We start from the raw sequence: 22562 nt of genomic DNA on the forward strand, positions 1-22562 counted from the left end.
AGATGTTTGTTATGTTTATTACAGGTCACCTTGATTATTAAATTAGAAAAAATATATATATCAGTTAATAAAGTAATATATTTTCAGACATGATGTTTGTCTGGGATTACCGACCAAAAACAAAAACAAGGTTTTCCAAAACGTTCAGAAAATCTTACCTGCTAATATTCTTATAAAACTGTATAAAATATATCCAAGACTTCTGATGCATTTTGAACGGCAAAGCATTTTCGGACCAGATATTTACTTACTTTAGTTTATTGTTATTACGACTCTTTATAGTAGTTCTTTTACGTGGCAACATAAAACTTCATTAATTAATTTCTTTCTTTTTCAAGGCATCTTTGCTTAGTGCATTTCTTTCCACTTTGGCATAGTAAGTATATTTTTGTCTATTAGTGTTCCCTGCAGTGTCATTAAAATATAAGTGGTTCTTCTGCATCTCCATATGTCAAATCTCTTCCTTGTATTTAGTGACATGAAAACATGAAGATTTACAACAAAGCTCTTAAAGCTTACACGGAAAAAGGGGAGGGGATCAATGCTCCAGTGCAACACATGGCCAGGACTGAACCAAAAAGACTCCGTTTTCCTCTTCCTCTGCCATCAGACAGACGCTGATCTCTCCAAATCCCAGAGCATCTCATGTTCTGTCTGCATTACGTGGATTAAGACCTGTTGAAATATATATATTTATATATTTATATCAGAAGAACAGATTGGACCAGGCTGTGCTACCAAATCCTCTCGTCTGTGCCCAGAGAGGCAGAGAAATTACTCCAAATTAAGGGAGAGAACTGCAATACCACCCCCAACACCATCCGCTCACACACACATACACACACACACACAAACACACACACACACAAACACACTGACAGGCAGAGGCTTTTTAATCCGGGCTTGCACTGGCCTCCATCAGCTCCTGTCCATTAGGGTGGGCTTTTTTTTGAAACATGGCCTGAAAACCTCTCCACTTTGCCTTCATCAGGGCGTAAAGAGCCACAGCTGCTTGTCTACACTCACACACACATATACACACTCACACACACACACATATATATATTTAGATCTATGATCCCTGTTTTGCTTTCCCATCTCCGAACTTCACCTGTGAAAGAAAAGGGTGTTTGAGGTTAGACAACTTGATAAACAAAAGAAAAAAAATATTTTTCAATAAAACTAGACATCTACTCTTTTGTCTCTTGAGTAAACTAATAAGCATTACACACACACACACACACACACACACACATATATACAGTATATATACATATATATACACACACACAGACACTGTGGGTTTGTTTTAATGGAAGCACAAATCCAAACACAAGGGTGACAATACATTTTCCATTTTAATAATCAGATTATCATTTCCCATGAGTGAGAACTCTTTTCTTATTAGAAACTTAAGAAAAACAGCCCCATGACACGACTGTTTGTCCTTTTTTTATTATAATTCAGTAATAGTTACTATATTAGTGCATTACTGCATAGCTACAATTCTGAAGCATGCACTAAAGGTGCTATAGAAGGATGATCTAAAATATGTTCCCAGTCATCCAGTGAGGTTTGTTGTAGTTTTCCTCATTCTTTTCTAAATGTGTAGCAAATTGAAATGCAGCTATGCTTGAGAGCGGCGCAGAGGTTATCTCGACTGCAGCCGTCTCAACTCCAGACGGCTGTCTATGGACGTCACATGATCCCTCTATCTCTCCCTCTCTCTCACTCACACATAAGAAATCAATACACAAGTATGCTAAGTAAAATTTCTCCAAGCACAGGCATCTCTTTGAGACCCATATGTTCATTCTCGGTGAATAAGATTAGCCTCCAGCGCCTTCGTTTTAGGTTTACTTAAAACCCCGAGCAGCTGTGGAGGAGAGAGTATGTTCGAGATCAAGAAACAAAATGGCACCATTTTCCATGCCATTTGGTTTCCCGAGTTTTCTCAAGTACACTCGCTTGTTCCCGTGAGGCACTTTGGTGGCCAGAGAGGAGTGATCTTCACCGATCTTGGCAAAGACTATACCATCTGTATGCAAATGTATCCCATTATGAGGGATAAATAAATAAATTAATCCTCCTGCACCATGTGTGATAAACATCTGCTTTTTCCTGTGGACCAATCTGCTCTGATTCCTAATTCCAAATAAATACAAGCCACATGAGAACAGGTGATGATTGTCCTCACCTCTGCAGCTGAAACATCAGCCTGACCCGGCGGACACAGAGCATCTGGAAGAAGAAAGGTTGGAGAGTTAATGAAACAGAACAACTTCAGGCATGAGAAAACCTTCTTCTAATGTTTCTATACTGTGTCAGTAGCGAGTTTTCTTTTGAATCAGCTGGTGTCACAGTGTGAACAGTGTTTCTGTGTACTTCCTGAGCACAGAAATCTCCAGCAGTTTTTCCTGGTCTTATTTTGTACACCGAATGAGGTACAGTTGTACATGATAACGAGTGCGGGGTGCAAAAGGAATAGGCAATGAGCTTGAGAAGTATAGCTTCTGAACTCATGGAATTAGGCAAGATTTCATGTGGTTCTAATAAACATGGGCTGCTACTGGGAGTCTGTGTAAAGAGAAACTCCTCGTCTTCATTTTGTGCATGTAAATAAAACCTGAGCTTCTGCTTGGAGAATGAGAAGTCAGCTGTTTGCAATTATGAAGGATCCCTCTGATTAAACAAGCTTCCCTTCTCATCACAGGGTTAAATCTCAAGTAAATGACGTTAGGGAAGTAGGAGAGCGGGGAAATTTCTTGGATGCTATCAACTTTCTGTTTGCTTCAGTAGTACCTTACTACTGATGTGTTTTGATTTGCCTGTTAATTAGTTGTCTAGGTTTGTATACTGTATCTGTCAACCCATCTATCCAGCCTCTAAACTGTTTGTCTTATACAGGGTACATTTATGGCATTTGCCAGATGCCCTTATCCAGAGCAACTTACATTTTATCTCATCTTTTACAACTTAGCAATTGAGAGTTAAGGGCCTTGCTCAGGGGCTCCGCAGTGGCAGCTTGGCAGACCTAGGAGTCAAACTCACAACCTTCCAATCAATAGTCCAACACCTTGACACCACTCCCCCAACAATTAGCCTACAATGCATGTCTTTGGACTCGGGGAGCAAACCAAAGTACCTGGAGGAAACCCCGAAAGCTTGGGGAGAACATGTGAATTCTACACACACACACAGACACACACACACAGGTCAGAGGCAGGAATCGGACCCCTAACCCAGGAGATGTGAGGCAAACATGCTAATTACTAAACCATGGTGCCTCATATTTAATAAAACTCAAAATTACTGTATATACAGTATGTACATTCTATCCCAGAATTAATGGCACCACTTAACAAAGACCAGAAATGGCTGTATTAAATAAACATTACACAATAATTCCAAATCCTGGGCTTTTGTGCATTTCTTATGGACATTGATGGCTTCATGAAGTACCAAGATATTTCAGGCCAAAATTTGGTTGCCTTTGCCAGGATTTTACAGGAACAGATATAGATTTTCCAACAAGATGATGAACCAAACAGTGTAAAAATCAGCACAAATTTTTTTTTAAAATGAACTAAAAATATAATATTTTACAAAACATAAAAGGTGAAGTGCATATAGAATAACCTGGGAATAAAATGGAGCTTAAATAGCATAAGACCATAGGCAAGGACAGCATCTAACCCTGTTAGATACTTAGTTCTGCTATTTTCTTCAGGGGAGACACCACTGTCATATAAATTGTCATGATGTTGTCTGTTTAGAAAACATTAGACAGAAAAAAATGACATAGGTGCTAAATAAAAAATAATAACTAAGTGGTAATTAGCGTAACAAAACATATGGCTAAGTCAAAGGGCTACCACTTTATTATTAAATAAAATTACATTTGAATTTCTACCTGTTCAACTCATACAGTTCAGTCTAACTGTTCAAAAACAGTACATATATTTAAACCAGTATGCTACTCAGGAAACACATCACAATATCTCAGAGGTAAATCCAAGTTTGGCGTCTGGTTTGAGTTTAAATTGGAAGCGCTTTGCTAGGTGCCATGCTGTGTGTGTGCTCTGCTGTATGTTGCGGCAATGACAGCAGCCTCGGCTCAGGAAGTGGCTGTTAATGAAATATGAAGCTCTTTATTGAGTGGTAGGCTAAAGAGTGTGAGGTAATATTGGTGCACTGAAATGGTGATGAAAAATTCATGCTGCTAAGTTGGGGAGGTGAAAGCGCCGCTCCTCAGGATTTCATTTTGCTGTTTGATTTTCTTATTGGCTGCCTGACTCGCACACGCTCGCATTATTCCACAGCTGAGAGTGAAGGCCTGAGTTGTCTGCAGCTCTAATGGGAATGTGTCTGTGTGTGTTTGTGTGTGGGAGAGAGAGAGAGTCTCCGTGTATATGTATATCTGTATATATCCATATATATTAATACACATGCATTCATACACCTACTTATAGACACACATATCATTTAACATGTTCTCAGGGATGCATGTGTCATTCTAGCATGCTTGTGTCTTATGAGAATGTTTCGATTTGGCAAAACTTTGCTATGATGCTGTGCATGGCTGAAAAGAAGGAAACAAATTTGTGTGGCAAATCCCAAGTGGATGACCTGTCAATCATGAGAGAGTCGGAAAGCTTTTATGGAAAGTCCTGCCTGCCTTTATCTGCTCATTGCAGCTCAGATCAGCGATATAGTGACTGGGATGGAGTCTGTGTGTGTGTGTGTGTGTGGGTTTGTGTGTGTCTAAGATACAAGATGTGTTTCCCTTCTATATTTCTGTCATGTGACTTCTTTCACCTGCACACACGATAACACTGTAGACTATATGGACCTCTTAAATAAATCACTATATACATAGTTGTTACACACTCTCAATTTACCAAATTTTACTTTTCCTTGTTGCTGGAATGGTACCATAGCCTTCCAAATAGTTTATAGTATGCAACTGGACTTTTAGGCCCACTGACTGATCTTTAAAGCTGATTAAAACTAAAATCCTATGCACCTTCTGAGGAAAAGAAACATTTAAGATGTCCCCTTACTGGTACACTAGCTACAAGATGATCATAGATTATCGATCATATTATCATTAACTAGATTTCAATCATATGACTTGTGATATATATAACTTCATCCACTCCATGGAAATAAATAGCCTAACCCAAGGCAACAAATTACTCTAAATTAAAGTCATGGCTGTTTACTGCGTCAGGGTCATAAGACAGACGTGATTTGGAATTGGTGGATTTTCTATAATAATTATTATATAATTATAATTGTTCATTAATAATTAATCTTTTGGCATTCTGAGACCGTTTGTCTACTATATATATATATATATATAAATTTATTTTCTAAAACGTGTCACTCCCTCCAGATGTACTCAGTCCCTCCAGATGTACTCAAATATTATTCCTTGCATCTATTATTCAATTCTTATACATGAGTTATTTAGATTGTCTTCAAATAAACCATGTTTTTGTGCCTTTCTTTCCTTTGGTTATTTTTAATAATGTTCAGTGGTCCTTCATGCAACAGCCTCATATGAATGTGCGTACAGATGATATTAAAAAATATTCAGTGGCTGTATTTGTTGTAGCAATATATTCTTTGTTGCTTTTTGTGTTGTTTTTTTGCACTTCATGTCTCAGTACACTTTGCATTTGGCTATGCAAATATTATTACCCAACAATATTTTCCTCACTTTCTAGTTCACTGCATGTTTCTTTTCTCTTTATATGTGATTGACATTTACATTTAGATTTACATTTATTTATGGAATCGGGCAGACACTGTAATCAAGACAGAAGTGTTTTGCTGTCTGCTTGGAAAACAAACTGTTGCTAGTGCAGACTTGAATAGACTCAGAGATAGCAACAAGCTAGGGATAGCAAAGCAGGAGCTACTGCTAATACACAGTGGAACCTCGGCAGATGAGTGCTCTTCCTTATGAATTTTCGAACGCCAGCTAAGTTAAGCATATGTTCGGGAGGCTTTCAAAACTTGTTTGCGTCAGTGGAAAGCCAAGCGAAGCTAACCGAAGCGAGTTTGCGATATGTTTTTTTTTTTTTCAGTTAGCGCAAGCTGTTTTAAAATAGTTAACCCACAATATCTACGTTGCCTTCGTCATGCATTCAAAAGCTAGGTGATTTTTCGGGCATATTTTTGTTGACAGATTGGTGGTGTGGGTGGTCTGTTCTATTTTCAGCCCAAGCTTGGTGGCACAACTTCCTGTGAGGACCCTTGACATGGAATGCTTGGCTTGGGGTCAGCTCTTCGTAAGCAGCCGTACAGTTTACTTACGCTTCGTATTGGTCATATTTTTGGGTGGCTGGAACAGATTATCTGCATTTACATTATTTCTCATGGGAAAATTCACTTCCCAATACAAATGTTCAACTTAAGAACTCGCCTCCAGAAGGAATTAAGATTAAGATTGTTGTTGTTGTTAAATGCATAATTAATATTCGTGTATCCCTGCATTTGAGCACATCAAACCCTTAAGCAGAAAAAGCAGGAATTAATATATTGTTTTAATCTCAATCTGACATTTGTACATAGTGATGCTCTCATGGTGATATATTTCATTTTCTTCTAGATTTTTTCATTCTTAACAAGACGATCTCCATAGGCGAGCATTTGAGTTTGAAATCTAATGCAGTCAGCTACAGAAAGCCAGTGGAGGAATAAAAAAAATAGGAGAAAAAAAAAGCCCAGCACCTTGTTATCCTTTATCGAATGTTTCCATAATCAGGTCTAACTGTATAATTCATTTTTCGTCCTCTCTTACGATATGTATCTCTAGTGACCTTATGCATTTACCTCCCTTAAATTTCTATCTCCTAACATCCTAATGTCTACCCCCACTCTCTTCTCTATCTCTCTACCCATCTATTTCAGGGGGTTTGAATATTGAGAAGCTGATGGAATTTGTGCACCATGCTCGGGGTCTATCCGTCTAAAAGCCGGCATGTAAAATAGAGATATCAGCCTCAAGCTAGTGTTGTTGTGCTCTGCATGGCCCAGAAAACAGCGAGGAATCACAATGCATGGAGCCAAGGTTCGGTACTGTAACACTCTCTGCTTCTTTTTGAACGTTATGCTGTTAGTTGCTTGTGTGAAGATGCTATGGTATAGAAGTATGCTGGCATGCATGGCTTCATAGAGGGATATCTTTTTTTTTTCCTATCCTTATTTGTATTTCATGCTCTCTGATTGGAGAATTTAATTTATGGGCATGACAGTGAGTGTGTTTGTGTGTGTATGTGTGTGTGTGTGTGTGTGAGAGAGAGAGAGAGAGAGAGAGAGAGAGAGAGAGAGAAAGGGTATACTGTCATAAACTCTAGCACATTTATACACAAATATATAAAAAATGTCAGCTTGCTAAAAAAACCCGCTGTTTCTTCTCCCTGCTACACATTTGCAGTAATGAAACATCAGCCTATTTTATCACATCAGCACTTGAATTCCTCTCATCTTTTCTTCTTTAAGAATATTCACGACCATTTGAAAATCTAATTCATTGATTTTTACAGTCTTTCCCCCTCGCTTGACCCCAGCACGTAAATATTCATGGACCATTAAAAGTACAACATGTGCGTTTTGTACATTTGACCCACTATATTATACAGCTGTGTGTGTGATCTGCTGCACCAGCGCTTCTTTCCGCAGTGTGCTGGCACTGGCAGTGCCAGGCTCAGGCCAGCTCGCTCCATGACACACATAACAATCCTCCCATTTGGCAGCGTGACAACCTTCATGACATCGCAGCACATTGGACAATGATGCTCCACTGAGCGCTTCTTTCAGCCACAGCCAATGTGGTAGCTTTGGCATCCGTTATGGCTTCAGAACTAAACAAGCAATAAGAGGCAAAAGCCATTACGCCATTAGCTAAGACGCTCAGCCGCTCGACAGCAAAGGGAATAGAGAAGATGGGTAGAGAGGCGGAAATCCCCATGGAGAGAAGGAAAGCCAGGAACAGAGAGGCGGAGGGAAAACAGAGGTATCTCTGTTGTTTACAAACATGATAAAGCTTCTATAGCATAGGAATATTCCCTCGGTGAATGTTGTCACTATAAGTCGTCTGGATATATTGAATATATTAAAACAAGTCTATTCTGCAAAGGACCTTTAACATTTTAATATACAGGAAAATATCATGCACAATATGGATGCAATAAATATTGTTTATAATAACGTTCCAGCTGCAGGAAAAAAAAATTCAAATGTTTTCCTCAGTATGATGATATAGTCAGTCGATAAGATTCATTAAACCTGATGTGGCACTCACAGATGTGTAACAGGTTGTTCATGAAAGTCAGGTTGCATGAAAAGACACAAAGCTTAAGATTAATGTTTGAAATGACTTTAAAATTGATAGATCAAATGAAATCCGACCACATTGCCATTTTTTCCCACCAACTCACAAAATCTACCAACCAGGAAGAGGTGAAAACTAGCATGTACTTCCTGTTGCCCATAGGTACTAGTGTAGCAAGCCCAGTCTATTTTAATCACTTGAGCTGCAGTATGTTTGGGATGATGAAGATTATGATCTGCTTAAATTTAATCTGTTTAATAGGAAAATGTATAAAACGCTAACACTAACCTTGACCTGAACGCTCATAGCCTTTGAGTTATGAATATCACAGTTTGAAAGACTTCTGACGTTCTGCAGCACAGTACAATAAATTTAATGGGAAAAAAAAAATCAAACACAACATTAAAATTTCTTGCGAATCAAATGTGCAGCCAATTTACATGGTTCACTGCGGAGCTTGACCTCAGAATGTGTAAGAATTCCAGAAACTGTGGGTTATAAGGTTGGAATTTTTCAATTTCATATAAATTAAATGGTAAGGGGGGAAAAGCATGATAATTACTACCAACTTCAACCCTCTGCTCATATGGTCATACAGAATTGACTTTTTGTAACACAGCAGCAAGAAGCAGGAGGCTAACAATAATAATAATAATAATAATAATAACAGGAGTCTGCAAACTCCAACAAGACCTCCAAGAGCATTTCAAATAAAACAGAGCAGACTTCATGAGGTAGAAGTGATATAATTCAGCCAGCGAGAAAGAAAAACGAGATGAAGCGGAAAGCGATAGCATTGTTGTCGTATGGCTTTTCAAGTCTCTACACACAACCGCAGCTTCAACACTGTGATTAGCCAATCTGTTTGACATGTTCTCTTTTTGCAGCTTTCCATGAGCTATTAGACTTCACAAAGCTTTGATCTGTATGGGATGCATAAAAAAAAACCCTGAACCTATAAAAACCCAGCAAAGCCATATTAAAATAGATTAGGACATCAGCCAGTAAAAAAGTAGCATCTACAACCACCTTGGCATTATGGGATTTCTTTTAATCCATGGTGCAAATGTGATATTTCAAAGTTCTGTTTCATGAAAGTAGAAAAACACTGAAAAAGGCTTTTTTCCCTTTTATGTTTAAATGAAACAAACCACAATGAATTGGCAAGAAATGTATGAATATCCATGTTGTATTCTGAAACTAGGGTACAACTGCCAAGCACAAACAATATAGCCAAGTTTGGCAGGATGTGTAAACCTGTTTGGAAGGCATTGTCCCAAAACTTAGCATTGTTTTTCTGAATCTTAATTAATCAAGGGAGTAAAATTGTGTCTCTCCTTCCCATGCTAATAATCGCCCAAAGAAAACCAGAAGGCAGTGAGTACATCAGCGTGTGGTTGTAGGGAAGGGCATGTGCCAGTGTCTACCTGATTAGCAAACAAGTTGTATATTACTTTTGGAATCAACATTTGAGCGCCGTATGGGTGAATTTAGATCTTCACAATTTGGAAGTCAGGTCAGGTGTCGCTTAGGGCAAAGCATACTTGAGATAGTCATCAACACTCAAACAATAATTGAATTGAAGTGGACTGAATGAATGAAGGTAGCCGGGTTCTCTTAATTTCTGCATGGGTTTCCTCTGCATTTTTCCAGTTCCCTCTAACCTCCTAAAAAATGTTAGTAAATGGTATATCAAATGTGCCACTAGTTGTATGCATGGTTCCCTGTAGTGGACTTTCATCTTATCTAAAGTGTACAGTATTCTTATCATGTGTTAGCCTTTTGTCAAATACACATTACTGCACAGTGAAATTCTTTCTTCACATAGGTTTGGGGTCAGCCATGATGTAGCATCCCTGGAGCTTCTTGAACCCTGATTGTCCAATCAACAACCCAGAGCCACTTGAGCTACCTCTGCCCCCTGTGTTGCATATGCCTAGTGCTCCCAGGATAGACTCTAGATCCAATACAAGCTTCATCAGGAAAAGTCACCATTTAATGGACTGACAGCTCTGAGTAAAAGTGAACACACCCTATGTGTTGTGTCAGAAACTGTTTCCATTCTTTTCCCCCTGATCCTGCCTTTACAACAGTCCTGCCCTAGTGAAGCTCTTTCTTTTGGATTTGTGGAATAATCCAGAAATGATTTACAGAAAATAGTCAGTCTTTCCAGGGTTGAAAGCATACTGGAAATACATCTGATATAAACAATGACATCATTGAAGATGACAACACCAAGAGCGGAAACACCATTGCCAGTGGAACCGAGAACTAGATTTACGTTTACATGCTCAGTGTTTTGAAGGTTCTATCAATGAATACATTCATTTCAGATTTCAGCCATGGAATTACATAATGCATGCTGACCTACCCCGATTAGAGAGAGGGAGCGGGGAGTGCCCTGCTCCAGGCTTTGCTCCAGGCTTTGCCATCACCCCTTCTAAACCAGTACACTTGGGCTGCTGAAATACTGATCAGCAGGTTGTGAGTTCAAATTCTTGCACTTCCAAGCTGTGTCTCCTGGGTCCTTGAGCAAGGCTCTTAGCCCTTAACCGCTTAGTGTCAATCTAGGTAAGGGTTTATTTGTTTGTGTTTCAGGAATATAATTTGCCAAAGTTGTATTAATTTTTCATAACTCATTAAAAATCAACAACAAAAACAAACAAATCGCTGTTATATCTGAGGCGGTAGAATGAGACCATGTTCAGTAAGTATGGTGGAACATGGGGAACTGCACAGACTTTTTGAGAGCCTGTAGCTGCTGGCACAGTGGCAAATCAAGTCCACGCCACCAGGCATCGCTGGCGAATAAGCCCCCGGTTCTCAGTGCTCGGTTAAACTCCCACTTCCCTCGCTTCGAACTAGGTCACTGCCAAACAATGCTGGCCCAGTTGGCCAAGAACAAAGAAAAAGTTCCAAAGATTTCCTTTGTTGTTTCTTATTCATAGTTTAAAAATAAAATACTGCACATGCAAGAAAAGAAGCTGGAAAAAGACAAATGGAATCTGGTTGTAGTTGGTTGTTTGTTTTTATCCAACAATGAGTCCTTGACGCTAAAATTCCTGAGCTGTGATCCTTCTGCAGGAGAAGTGTACGGGTACAAATAATGTCTTTGGGCAAAATGGATTAGAGAAGAAAGCGCAACACATCTTATACAGCTAGACCACAGAGAGTGAGCATGTAATCCAAGACAGGAGCTGGGGGGTGGAACATAAGCAGCCTTGAGAGGAGTAATGAAAGACAAAATTGGAGGTTTGGAAAGGGTGCGGAATGACATGCCAAAAAATGTAAGCATCCACGCATGCACAGGAAATGGCTGATGGTTCATTTCCTGTGAGTGACTCAAAGGCACTTAAAGACACACCCTCAGGATTATGGTAGTGCTGATTAAGGAAAGTCAGGACTTTGCAAAGTAACAACAATCTTTTTTTTTTTTAAGTTCCCACCCACTAGCTAACTCTCCCCTATGATAAAATATCTACCGATCAGGGAGGTTGAAAGCTTCCTTCAATACATCTGAATCCACTGTATCTTTTCAAACTGCAGGATAGGAGAACACACCCAGAGGATAGCACTAACTGCGAACATGACTACTGCTATCATGGACATCCTCAACAGTCTAGTGCTGCTCTGATTGACAGGAGAAAGTAAGTATACCATCAACCCCGACCAGAGAGCACGGACAATTTGGCTCTTCGGCTTCTGAACAAACTCATGCACTACTTAGAAACCCAGAGAGTGAAGTTGGAGGTAAATTCAATCAGATAGTTGTATGACATTACACATTTTTTGTTCTAACCTTCGCTAGCTTACCAGTGATCCTGCTGGTTAATTGGCTGTCAGATTTATTTACACAATAGTCTGACTAAAAATGTCCAATTCATTCTCTTTACTCTTTATTCACTTTTGGGCTGCACTTTTATTTTCATAATCAAAAGCCAGTCTGATAGCTTTGCCAAGTTGGCTGGCAGCTGTTTCATTGTTAGAAATGAACAACATCAAATAAAGCAGAGCAAAGTAATTGGACTGACTAATTAGCGACTTCTGAATCACCTGATGAAATGAAATGTGAATGTATTCTATTGGATATGCATGTCTTGCAGGCTTCCCAGATCTTTGGCAGGGTCAGTCATGATACAGCACTAATGGAGCAGAAAGGGTTTAAAGGGCTTTGCTCAAGGGCCCAAAAGTTCTGGGGCTTGAACCCCTGATCAGATCTAATCAGTAACCCAGAGCCTGAAGCTTTGAGCCACCAGTGACCTTTAAACTGTGGGCTATCTTTCAAATTCCACTATACTAGCAAAAGATAATGTAATATTCCATGAAGAACATGTTTTAGTTGAGGTTATATTAAGTCAATTGTAAGTTTATTTATTTTACTTTTGTTGTCTTGGCAGAAAGATTTAATTAAAGTGAAATGGTGTCATTTAACTCCACCATTATCCACATCACACAGATGCTTGATTGGATTGAGATCTGGGGAATTTGGAGGCCAAGTCAACACCTCAAACTCGTTGTTGTGCTCATCAAACCATTCCTGAACCATTTTTGCTTTGTGGCATGGCGCATTATCTTGCTGAAAGAGGCCACAGCCATCAGGGAATACCGTTTCCATGAAAGGGTATACATGGTCTGCAACATTGCTTAGGTAGGTGGTACGTGTCAAAGTAACATCCACATGGATGGCAGGACCCAAGGTTTCCCAGCAGAAATTTGCCCAGAGCATGACACTGCCTCGACCAGCTTGCCTTCTTCCCATAGTGCATCCTGGTGCCATGTGTTTCCTAGGTAAGCGATGCACACGCACCCAGCCATCTGGGTGATATAAAAGAAATCATGATTTATCAGACCAGGCCACCTTCTTCCATTGCTCCATGGTCCAGTTTTGATGCCCACATGCCTATTGTTAGCGCTTTCCGTGGTGCACAGGGTCAGCATGGAAACTCTGACTGGTCTGTGGCTATGCAGACCCATACGCAACAAACTGTGATGCACTGTGTATTCTGACACTTTTCTATAAGAACCAGCATTAACATATTTGAGGAATTTGAGCAACAGTAGCTCGTCTTTTGGATCGAACCACATGGGCCAGCCTTCACTCTTGTCACTCCATGACCCTGTCGTTGGTTCACCACTGTTCCTTCCTTGGATCACTTTTGATAGATACTGACCACTGCAGACCGGGAACACCCCACAAGAGCCATAGTTTTGGAGATGCTCTGATCCAGTCGTTTAGCCATCACAATTTGGCCCTTGTCAAACTCGCTCAAATCCTTACGCTTGTCCATTTTTCCTGCTTCTAACACATCAACTTTGAGGACAAAATGTTCACTTGCTGCCTAATTTATCCCACCCACTAACAGGTGCCATGATGAGGAGATCATCAGTCTTATTCACTTTGCCTGTCAGTGGTCACAATGTTATGGCTGGTCAGTGTAATTTTTACTGTGTAACAAAAACTACTGTTTTATACTGTAGAGTATTTTGATCAAATTGAATCTGAACAACAGAAAGGATGGCACCAAATCTCAAATATTGACAGAAACACAGATACTGACACACACATACCTGCTTATTCACTCCCCCTTGAGCTGAAAAGCATTGTAGTGTCTTGGATATGTGTATGTGTGTGTCTCTAAGGAGAGCAGAGTGACAAGCAGTAAGACGACTGAACATCGGAATGGAAATTTGTGAATAGAGTTTTGATATTCTTTATATTTGAACTTCTCGCTTATATTTTTGCAGGTCGTGTTTTTGATGTAGATGGTACAAAAAAAAAAAAAAACATAAGAAGCTTTGCTCCAGGGATTCACATCACAGTTATGTTGGGAATGTGGAGATGCAGGCAAGGCCAGATTGATCTATTCACGCCTGCTGGAGGTCTGCAGAATCAGCAAACATCACACACACACACACACACACGCCACACAGTCACCACACATTTGACATATGCCGATATTAAATTCTTATATCACGACAATTGCCTAGTATTTTACTGCGATACAAAGATATTATCAGGATACTGTCTTAACTCCAACTGTCATCCCAGCTAACAGAACATTACTAGAAACATTCAATATTGTATCTGACAGGTTCTAAGAAGGGTGTGTAAGTAATAAAACACAAAAGTGTGTGCTGTTTTAAGTATATATCCATGATGGTGCATTGAAACTGTAGTGTCTTGCAATGGAAGTTACTGTAACTACATCCCTGAAGATGATTATTAATTATATTAAGTATTTAATTACACATTAATTTAATAACGATTACCAATAATTTAATCGATTAAGAAATGATATATGAGACTTTTATTTTTAAACATTTCTTGTTAGACTTAACGTTGCGGAATATCTAAGAGGCTTATCTTAACGTAAATTATGTTAGGTTATAATTTAAATGGAAACCTTCAAGTGCAAATTTCTACAGTAAAACAAGCGAAAAGACAATGTTAAGATTTACTCCTTTACTCTTGGTTTAAGCAAGGTTTGTGTCGTTCATATTTATTACCCTTGCCCAGCACTGATCATGAAAACATACAGAGATGACATGAGTTTAGCATCTTTAGGGTATCCAAAATACTCCCACACGGCCGATTTGCTTTGTTATGGAGGATATAAAGTTTCATTGCGGTCGCCAGCCGGTGCCATTTTATTCCTGATATATCATGGCAACATTATTATCATGGGGAAAGGCATGTAGATTGAAAACTCTTTTTTTTTTTCCAGACAAACACACGTAAGTGGGTTTAATCTTCGGCTTGAAAAGAAAAAAGAAAATCGCGTTTTGTTTTTATTCATTATTGCCAAAATAACAGATTGATGAAAAAATTGCACCCTCAATAACGTCTCCTGTTTAACAAAAATCAGAGTTTACATATAGCATGCTGCAAAAAAAAACAAGTACCAATCAGAAACCAATCAACGTGTGATGATGCTTGTTTTCCTCCCTCACACGGTGCTGTAAAAACCTGCTCTCTTGACACAGTGTCTATACCACCATAAAACATATATCTCTAAATAGCATCCTTTTTATATATTGCTTTTTTTTTAAATATTTAATGATATTATTTTTCTGTTTACATACACTAAAATTGATTTTCTGCTACGCCTTTGGTCTGTAAATAGTGGAGACTGCACTGTAAATAATAAACCACCTTCACTATTTGCGCTAAGGCCACCATTTATTGAAGTCTTGAAAAGGATGTCCCTGTAACACACTCACTGCTGCACACATCTTCAGATTTGTCATTAACTGATTGAAAACCTACTAGACGCCACTTTGATTAAAACACAAACACACATACAAGCTTTTTTGATGGTTTGAACAAAAGACGTCCTTCTTGAGACGATCATACAAAATACAGCTTGTGAACTTTGTCAAATGTCATTGGAATAAGACCACAATAGAAATAAATATTTGTGATCTCCATGAACATCACCTGAATGTTTGGTGTAAAATGGTGACTGGATATAAGAAGAAGACTCAAAACCACTGGATACTATGGTGGGAACTCCCTGATGGATTAGACAGTTTAATGACTGAAGCTAGCAGGGACTCACTGCATTAACTACCATGATATGAATACGATGAATGGGTTGTGGGCTGTGAGTGATTATACCTCTGTGTGTTTAAGAATCTTTAATTCTCTGAAGGCCTCTGGTGAGCTTGATGTTGTGGTTTTGTGTGTGGCCAAAGCAGAAGCCATTTTTTTAGCATCCCTGTTGAGAATCTATGGCCTGAACTGAAAAAGACTAATTGCCCAAAATCTCGTAAATGAGAATGTAAATGAGCTTGAAATGTCGTGTGGAGGAGTCTCCAAGCTCCATGATCACTCTACAACCTTGTTAGATGTTACAGGATGATGCAGAAAGATGCGATTTCTTAGAAAAAAAATTCACCAGTTGTTCTTTCTCATTAGGATGTCTGAATATAAAAACTCTATGCTGCTATCCTGCTTTCAATCCAAGACTCTTTTTTTTGTGTTTTCTCTCTCTCTACATTCACAGTTGTATAAATCTGACCCACATCTATATTAAATCTAACTACTGACTGCACAAAAGCAATGAGAATGAGTTAGATCTTATAGCTTAGTCCAGCGCTGATCACTACACAGAGTAGGATTTCATCACGGCAAACCGATTTCCCTTAAAGTACCTTGTTATGTTGCAGGAAGTGGTCTGAGAAGTGAGTTAAGAGCCCGCTTTGAAATCATCACCCTGGCATCCTTGTCATCACTACAGCAGCACAACATGCCGGGGTAATCGGCTCATCCTGAGGAGGGGCATCTCTCAGAGCTATAACGATTGTGCTGATGGCTGGAGATATGCTGCCAGTGGCGTGCTGATGATGACTGTTATTGTTCTTTATTGTCTTTCTGTAGCTGTAAGGAGGCGTCGAGAATCGATCCGCCGATTGCCAGCTTTCCCACTGGGACTCTGCAGAGCACTGCAGCACCCCGAGACAGAGAGAACCAAAGAGATAAAAAGAGGAGAGGGAGAGCTAGCGATAAAGAGGGAGATACAGGGAGAGCACCAGAGATAGTGGTGGGAGAGAGATAGCAGGCATCCGATTCCCCATCCTCCTCCCTTAATCTGATGCTCACGCTATAGTTCTGATCTCTATCTGCCGCTGCTTTAATTGATCTCGGTCACGGTTCTGCGCAAGCAGGGATTAGAGCTCATCGTCTCATCATCGTACTCGCTGATAATCTGACCCTGTCACCCTCCTCGAAATGGATCCAAGGAATCATGTGTGTGTGTGTTTTACTAAAAAGAGGGGGGGGGGGACTTTCAGCTTTAAATTGTACTGATCTGTCTGTAGATATTTGACTTTCTGAGCATATCCTTAGATGTTCAACATAACACTTTTGCTTCCATGATGTGTAGGAACATACGGAATTAGTTGTAATAATTAATGACTAAAATACAACAGGTGATGCTGTTATAGGGAAATAATCAGTGACAAGGTGGTATGATGTGGCCTGATGTAAAGCAGAGTTATTTTAACCTGATCTTTTTCAAAAACAGCGTGTCTCAAATTGATTTCTTTTTCAACATCACATCTATTTGCTGACATTTACATATTTGATTTATTAAAGGATTAAACATTGTTCCTTTTTATCCATTTCTGGTTACACTTAAGGCCCTGAAATGTCCATAAAAGTTCCAGTAGAGCGATGATAAATTGGTCCTAGGTGTGAATAAGTGAGTGGACATTCCATTGTTTTGTTGTTGTTTTCTAACCCTACCAGAAGCAGTGGGAAACTCTTGGAGTTCCTCAGTGTCCGCTCCATCATACATGGTCTGATTTCATACGTGGTCTCTAGAGATCAGTTCTTTTTATTTGTACTTCCTAAAGTATTTAGTTGGTACTTTTTCCCAAAACATAAACAAACTAGCCTGATTTATAGCACCACAACCCTAACCAGGCACTATGGGTGAATTATTAAAATTGTCACTCATATTTCCGTGAAAGTAAAACCTCACATGACATTTTTGTTCATGTCCCCTGGGATCCTAGTCTTAGTGCAGTTCTCTATTCAACCTGAAAAACCTTTCTGGCAAACTAAAAAATGAAACAAAAACAATTTACATACATAAAGATATGTATATTATTTTAGAAAGCATTATCTGTTCATTTTGAATAATGTATTCATATTTAGTTACATCCCTGCTGTATTAAAGTAGGATGTTAGTGTTGATATTATACTAGATTTCCTTTGCAAGGTATACTGTCATATCCCAAGTATGTGGCCAGTCCAGAGGCTATTTACGATCCTCAGAAGAGCAGTGGCTCTGCCCTTAATCACAGCCTGTTATGTCCTCCTGATTTACAGCACCAGCACTCCATCTAAAGCACCAAACACTCAGATGTGTGTATATGTGTATGTGTGTGTGTGTGTGTTGTTGGAGCATGTATTGCAAAAGCATCTAACCAGCATGGTTGTTGCTGCCCCACTCTCACTCAGCATGGCAAATGGACTCCTTCAGAGTTTAACCTTTTAGCTGTGTATGAGGTAACTGAGTGGGTGTCTGCTGAGAGAGCTCATTCCTACCTGGTAAAAATGTATTGTTCCACAGGTTTCAGAACAAAACCACAGTAGATGGCAAGTCCCTAGGATGCTGAACAAGATTTAGCAGCTCAGATCAACCATACTGGCCAAAGAGCTACCCTGTTGAGGAGATTCAGATTCACATGGGCCAGGATGCTTTTCACAGTTGTCCACCTTATAGTAGCTCAGTGCCAGAGCTATTTCAAATGACAGAGGCTGTCAGCACTTGGTAGAGCTTCAAACAGACCATGGCGAGTCCGAGAAATGGAAAATCCGTCATTTTTTTTCTGTGAAATAGTGGGTATCTGTCCAGCACATGGGGTAATGCAAGAGCACCCAGGAAAAATGGGTTTGTGTATCACTGAGGCATTTTGGTATCAAAGAGAACACAGACAGCCAGACACACACTGGAGTTGCTGGACTAAGATCAGGGACAAAATCCCCCTTAACACTGGCTGCATTTCTGTTTCTGGCCTTCTTTTCTTTCGCTCTCTTACTTGGCTTCGTCGATTAAAATAAAGGGCGCATTTGGATGAGAAGAAAGAGCTTAGTGTAGTGAGGGGGCTTGTGTGTGTCCCGCTTCACCCCTGAGGTTCTCCTCATTCAGAACATGATGGACAGAGCCTTTTGAGTCATCCTCCCCCCAAGCACCCCCCCCCCCTCTTTTCCGATGTTTGTGCTCTTTTGAGTTTCCAGCATGTCACCCAGAGGCTAACTAAGGAGTCAGAACGCACCATTACCCCAAGGGTTTGGGTATGGGCGGGTCCGGGGGGAATGCAGTAATGTGGTACGCAAACAGGAGTTACTCATCAACAAGAGTCATGGCTGACATTTAACAAAGTCATAAACTGAGAATGTAAACAGTAAAGACAGATCCTATCCCCTCCTGCCATGGTGAATAAAAGCATTCCGCCTCTGTTTGATCACAGATCCCTGGCCAGTCACTAAATCGCAACTGACAAGCTATTGATCCTCGAACGGTACAGCTAATTAAATTAAAAGTGCTTTATGACTCCCTATATGAAGCATTACGCTTCATCGGGCCAACACACACGCCTTTATTACATCAAAATGGCCCACTTGCACATGCGCACCCCTGGCCTCTTTTTCTCTCTGACACACACACTCACATGCTACAAATGTCCTGGTATAAAAAGACATTTATGAGCATATGAAGGCATCCAACCACGGAGATGTTTGCCATTTTATTTTTGCTCCGCAGCTTCCATCCGTGCAGCGAGATTGATTTTGAGAGCTCTGACTGTGTTTCAGTCCTCTCCTCTCCCATAAGGAATATGTATTATTCAGCAGGCAGTGTTTTGTTTTTTGTTTTTTTCCATAAATGCCCACTCACACTATTACCGGCCAATGGAGCAAAATCACCCTCAAAGAGAGGACTGGGAGCATTTAGAGTCATTCTTTTTGTTCTCTGTGTGTGTCTTCTACCCTATCGAGAACATTGAATTTGGAGTTATGATTGCAGAGAGAGTGTAGCAGACCGTCACATTGCAGGACACTGCCAACTGAGCAATCATCCATCCCATTGCAGCCTGGCACTGGACTATCCCAACTGCTCCTGAAGTCAGCAGCCAGCCAGCCAGCTGCTCAGAAAAATATGCAGAGTAGTGTCAACCACACACACATGTTTGTCATGCTATCCTTGTCAGGACCTGCCTCTGACATCATTATTAATGCATGTAATGAAGCTGTGCTACCTGTAAAGCAAATGTTAACCTTCTGGAACCAAAAGGAAGCATTTTCCTCTCCGTTTTGTCTTTTTTTCAGTTTTGCTTGAGCTAACCAACTAAATGTCACCAAAGAAATCTAATTTCTCAGATATTTCTATCTTTGTGGGTTCATTTTGTCCCCACCAACATATTAAAACATGTCCACACACACACAAGTCCCTGGTTTGAGCGAAAGCCTAGTAATAAATGCCTGGCCATTTAGCTGTGCATAAGAATGTGTGCATTAAAATTTTGTGTGTGTGTGTTTGGGGGGCTTGACATATCAGAGAGATATCTATGCATGTTCATAGTTCTTTAGCATATTTTATTACATTTGTACCATCCATTCAATCGGAGCATCTAACCTCTGCTTGTGGGTTTGTGTGCGTATGCCTGGTGATCCTATGCCCAAAAAACAACAAGCCTTAGAGGACCATTGCCGTGGCTACATCCACAGACTTGCAAGAGCAGATGGCAAAACAGATGATCAGCGGCTCATCTCTCCCTCCGCCATCCGTATTTATTTTCTGTAGGCTGGCTACGGCTCATTTTCGCTTTCAGTCTCTGTACTAGTTTGATGCCAGGGTCTGGTACTCTCCCTCCTCACCACGCAGGACAAGTGCAAATGCGGAAAAAAACACAGCCAGAAACCGCAACCTTCTCAAAGAACCTTTAAAAAATCAACTCAAATTAAAAACAAAAAATTTCAACAAACAACAAAACTATCTCGCCTTGACGAAATTCTAAACTTGGTATTGATCAAAGCAAGCAGCAAATCCATTAGTTGTTCTGAGCTACTGATCATGAGTGAGATGCTGGTCGATGGAGTCCAACGTGATTTATACGACTTCGTGAAGTGCCGATAAACAAGCTGACTGATTGGTCAAGGGTGGAGGAAGGAGGAGTAATTGAAATTTTAGATTTTTTTTTTGAAGTGCTGTCCTTTGGATGTGAAGGAGTCTTTATCGCACAGATGTTTACAAAGAGACCTGCTTGGTTTGGGTACAAGTCCAATTGGTTGATCTACTCAGAATGCTTAATGTTAAGTGAAGAGAGGTTTAACGGCCAGCAGCGCTACAGAATTCACCAAGCCATAAATATCATATACTGTAAATAAGTCATCTTCAGGGTATAGAAGAAAAGCCATACTTGTTCCTAAAGTTCTGCTCCAAATATCTGGATTTGTGTTTACATTTCAATCAGAAATGGGTGTGGTCTAAACTTGAAGGATTTGAACCCTACTAACCCCACTCATTGAAACACTGGAAATAACTGGGCAACCAGTTTAAAAAATCCAGTAGGGTAGAAATGCCAGAATGGTCCATGAGTTCTATGAGGAATTAGTACTAAGTCAATAATGAATTCAAAAACTACACTGACCTATTAGTTCCTCAAGGTTGCACAATTCTTTGTGACTATAAACTGTTGAAGAAAGGACATTATCAACATTTGCATAATTTACTGTTCCGTTTCAATCAAATGAGAATGGTAATAAGTGTTAGAGATAAATAATAAACTTTATCATTTTTTCTGTTTCTATGCTTTTGTAAAGCTTCTTTGAGACAATGACCATTGTTAAAAGCGCTATACAAATAAATTGAATTGAACTGAAAATTCTGCCTCTGACTGTTCTGCAATCTAAAACAACATAACTCAAAATCATTATTTGATCCAACTAGAGACTAGTTTTTTGTTTGTTTGTTTGTTTGTTTGTATAAGTCCACTATGATTTTTCCAAGTACAGATAAGTTAGATCTAGTCTCAAGTAGATATACACTATATTAGCAAAAGTTTATTATATTACACTATATTACATGCACATGAACTTTAATGACATCCCATTCTTAATCTGTAGGGTTTAATAGGTAGTTGGCCCGCTCTTTGTAGCCCTCTTACTAACCTACATGGCCATGATCCATGTTTTTAGCTATGTTTAGGGATCAAAATTACCACATATAAGGGCATAAATGTGGAAGTTGGCCTTTCCAGTTTCTTCATTGTTCTACCATCATCATCCTACTTCATCTGCATTATAGGAATGTTACAATATGTTCTCTTTATGGCATAAGTTGACCTGGCAGCTTTTCTCCACCAGGCTGATCATAATAAGTGACACACTAACTGTCCCCTGTGGTCTATGCCCAAGCGAGCAACACTGACTGCCGCTGTCTTCTGAATCCTGATGCATCCTTGGGCGAACAAAAATGCTCACAGTCTTTGTCTGGACAATGAATGACCAGTTGCCCCATTTCCGGACTGGAAGAGTTACTGAATCTGACAGGCCCCTGTGGCTTCCCCTGCACGTGATCTCATACACACACACGCACAAGAGGAAATATCAGCATAGTCCTCCTTAATGCCACGCCTGTAGGGTGAACATGAAGCATTTATGGATAACTGCAAAAGAATCTAGTTATATTTGTCTGCCCTAAAGACCATC

The 22562-nt window shown here is 39.7% G+C and overlaps 1 long non-coding RNA gene across 2 annotated transcripts; it reads right to left on the reverse strand.

Annotated features, from left to right (window-relative positions):
• Positions 1-275: 275 nt before the first annotated feature.
• Positions 276-11405, reverse strand: LOC131368327 (uncharacterized). 2 transcript variants are annotated; one of them, XR_009207028.1, is made up of 3 exons: positions 10716-11405; positions 2198-2241; positions 276-675 (listed from the first exon to the last, which is right to left on the reverse strand). It is a non-coding gene; the product is annotated as an uncharacterized LOC131368327 (long non-coding RNA). The 2 variants fall into 2 exon arrangements; XR_009207029.1 differs by lacking the exon at positions 276-675 and adding an exon at positions 963-1111.
• Between the last annotated feature and the right edge of the window lie 11157 nt (positions 11406-22562).

The sequence above is a fragment of the Hemibagrus wyckioides genome, linkage group LG17 (genome assembly GCF_019097595.1).
Source record: "Hemibagrus wyckioides isolate EC202008001 linkage group LG17, SWU_Hwy_1.0, whole genome shotgun sequence".
Classification (NCBI taxonomy): Eukaryota; Metazoa; Chordata; class Actinopteri; order Siluriformes; family Bagridae; genus Hemibagrus; species Hemibagrus wyckioides.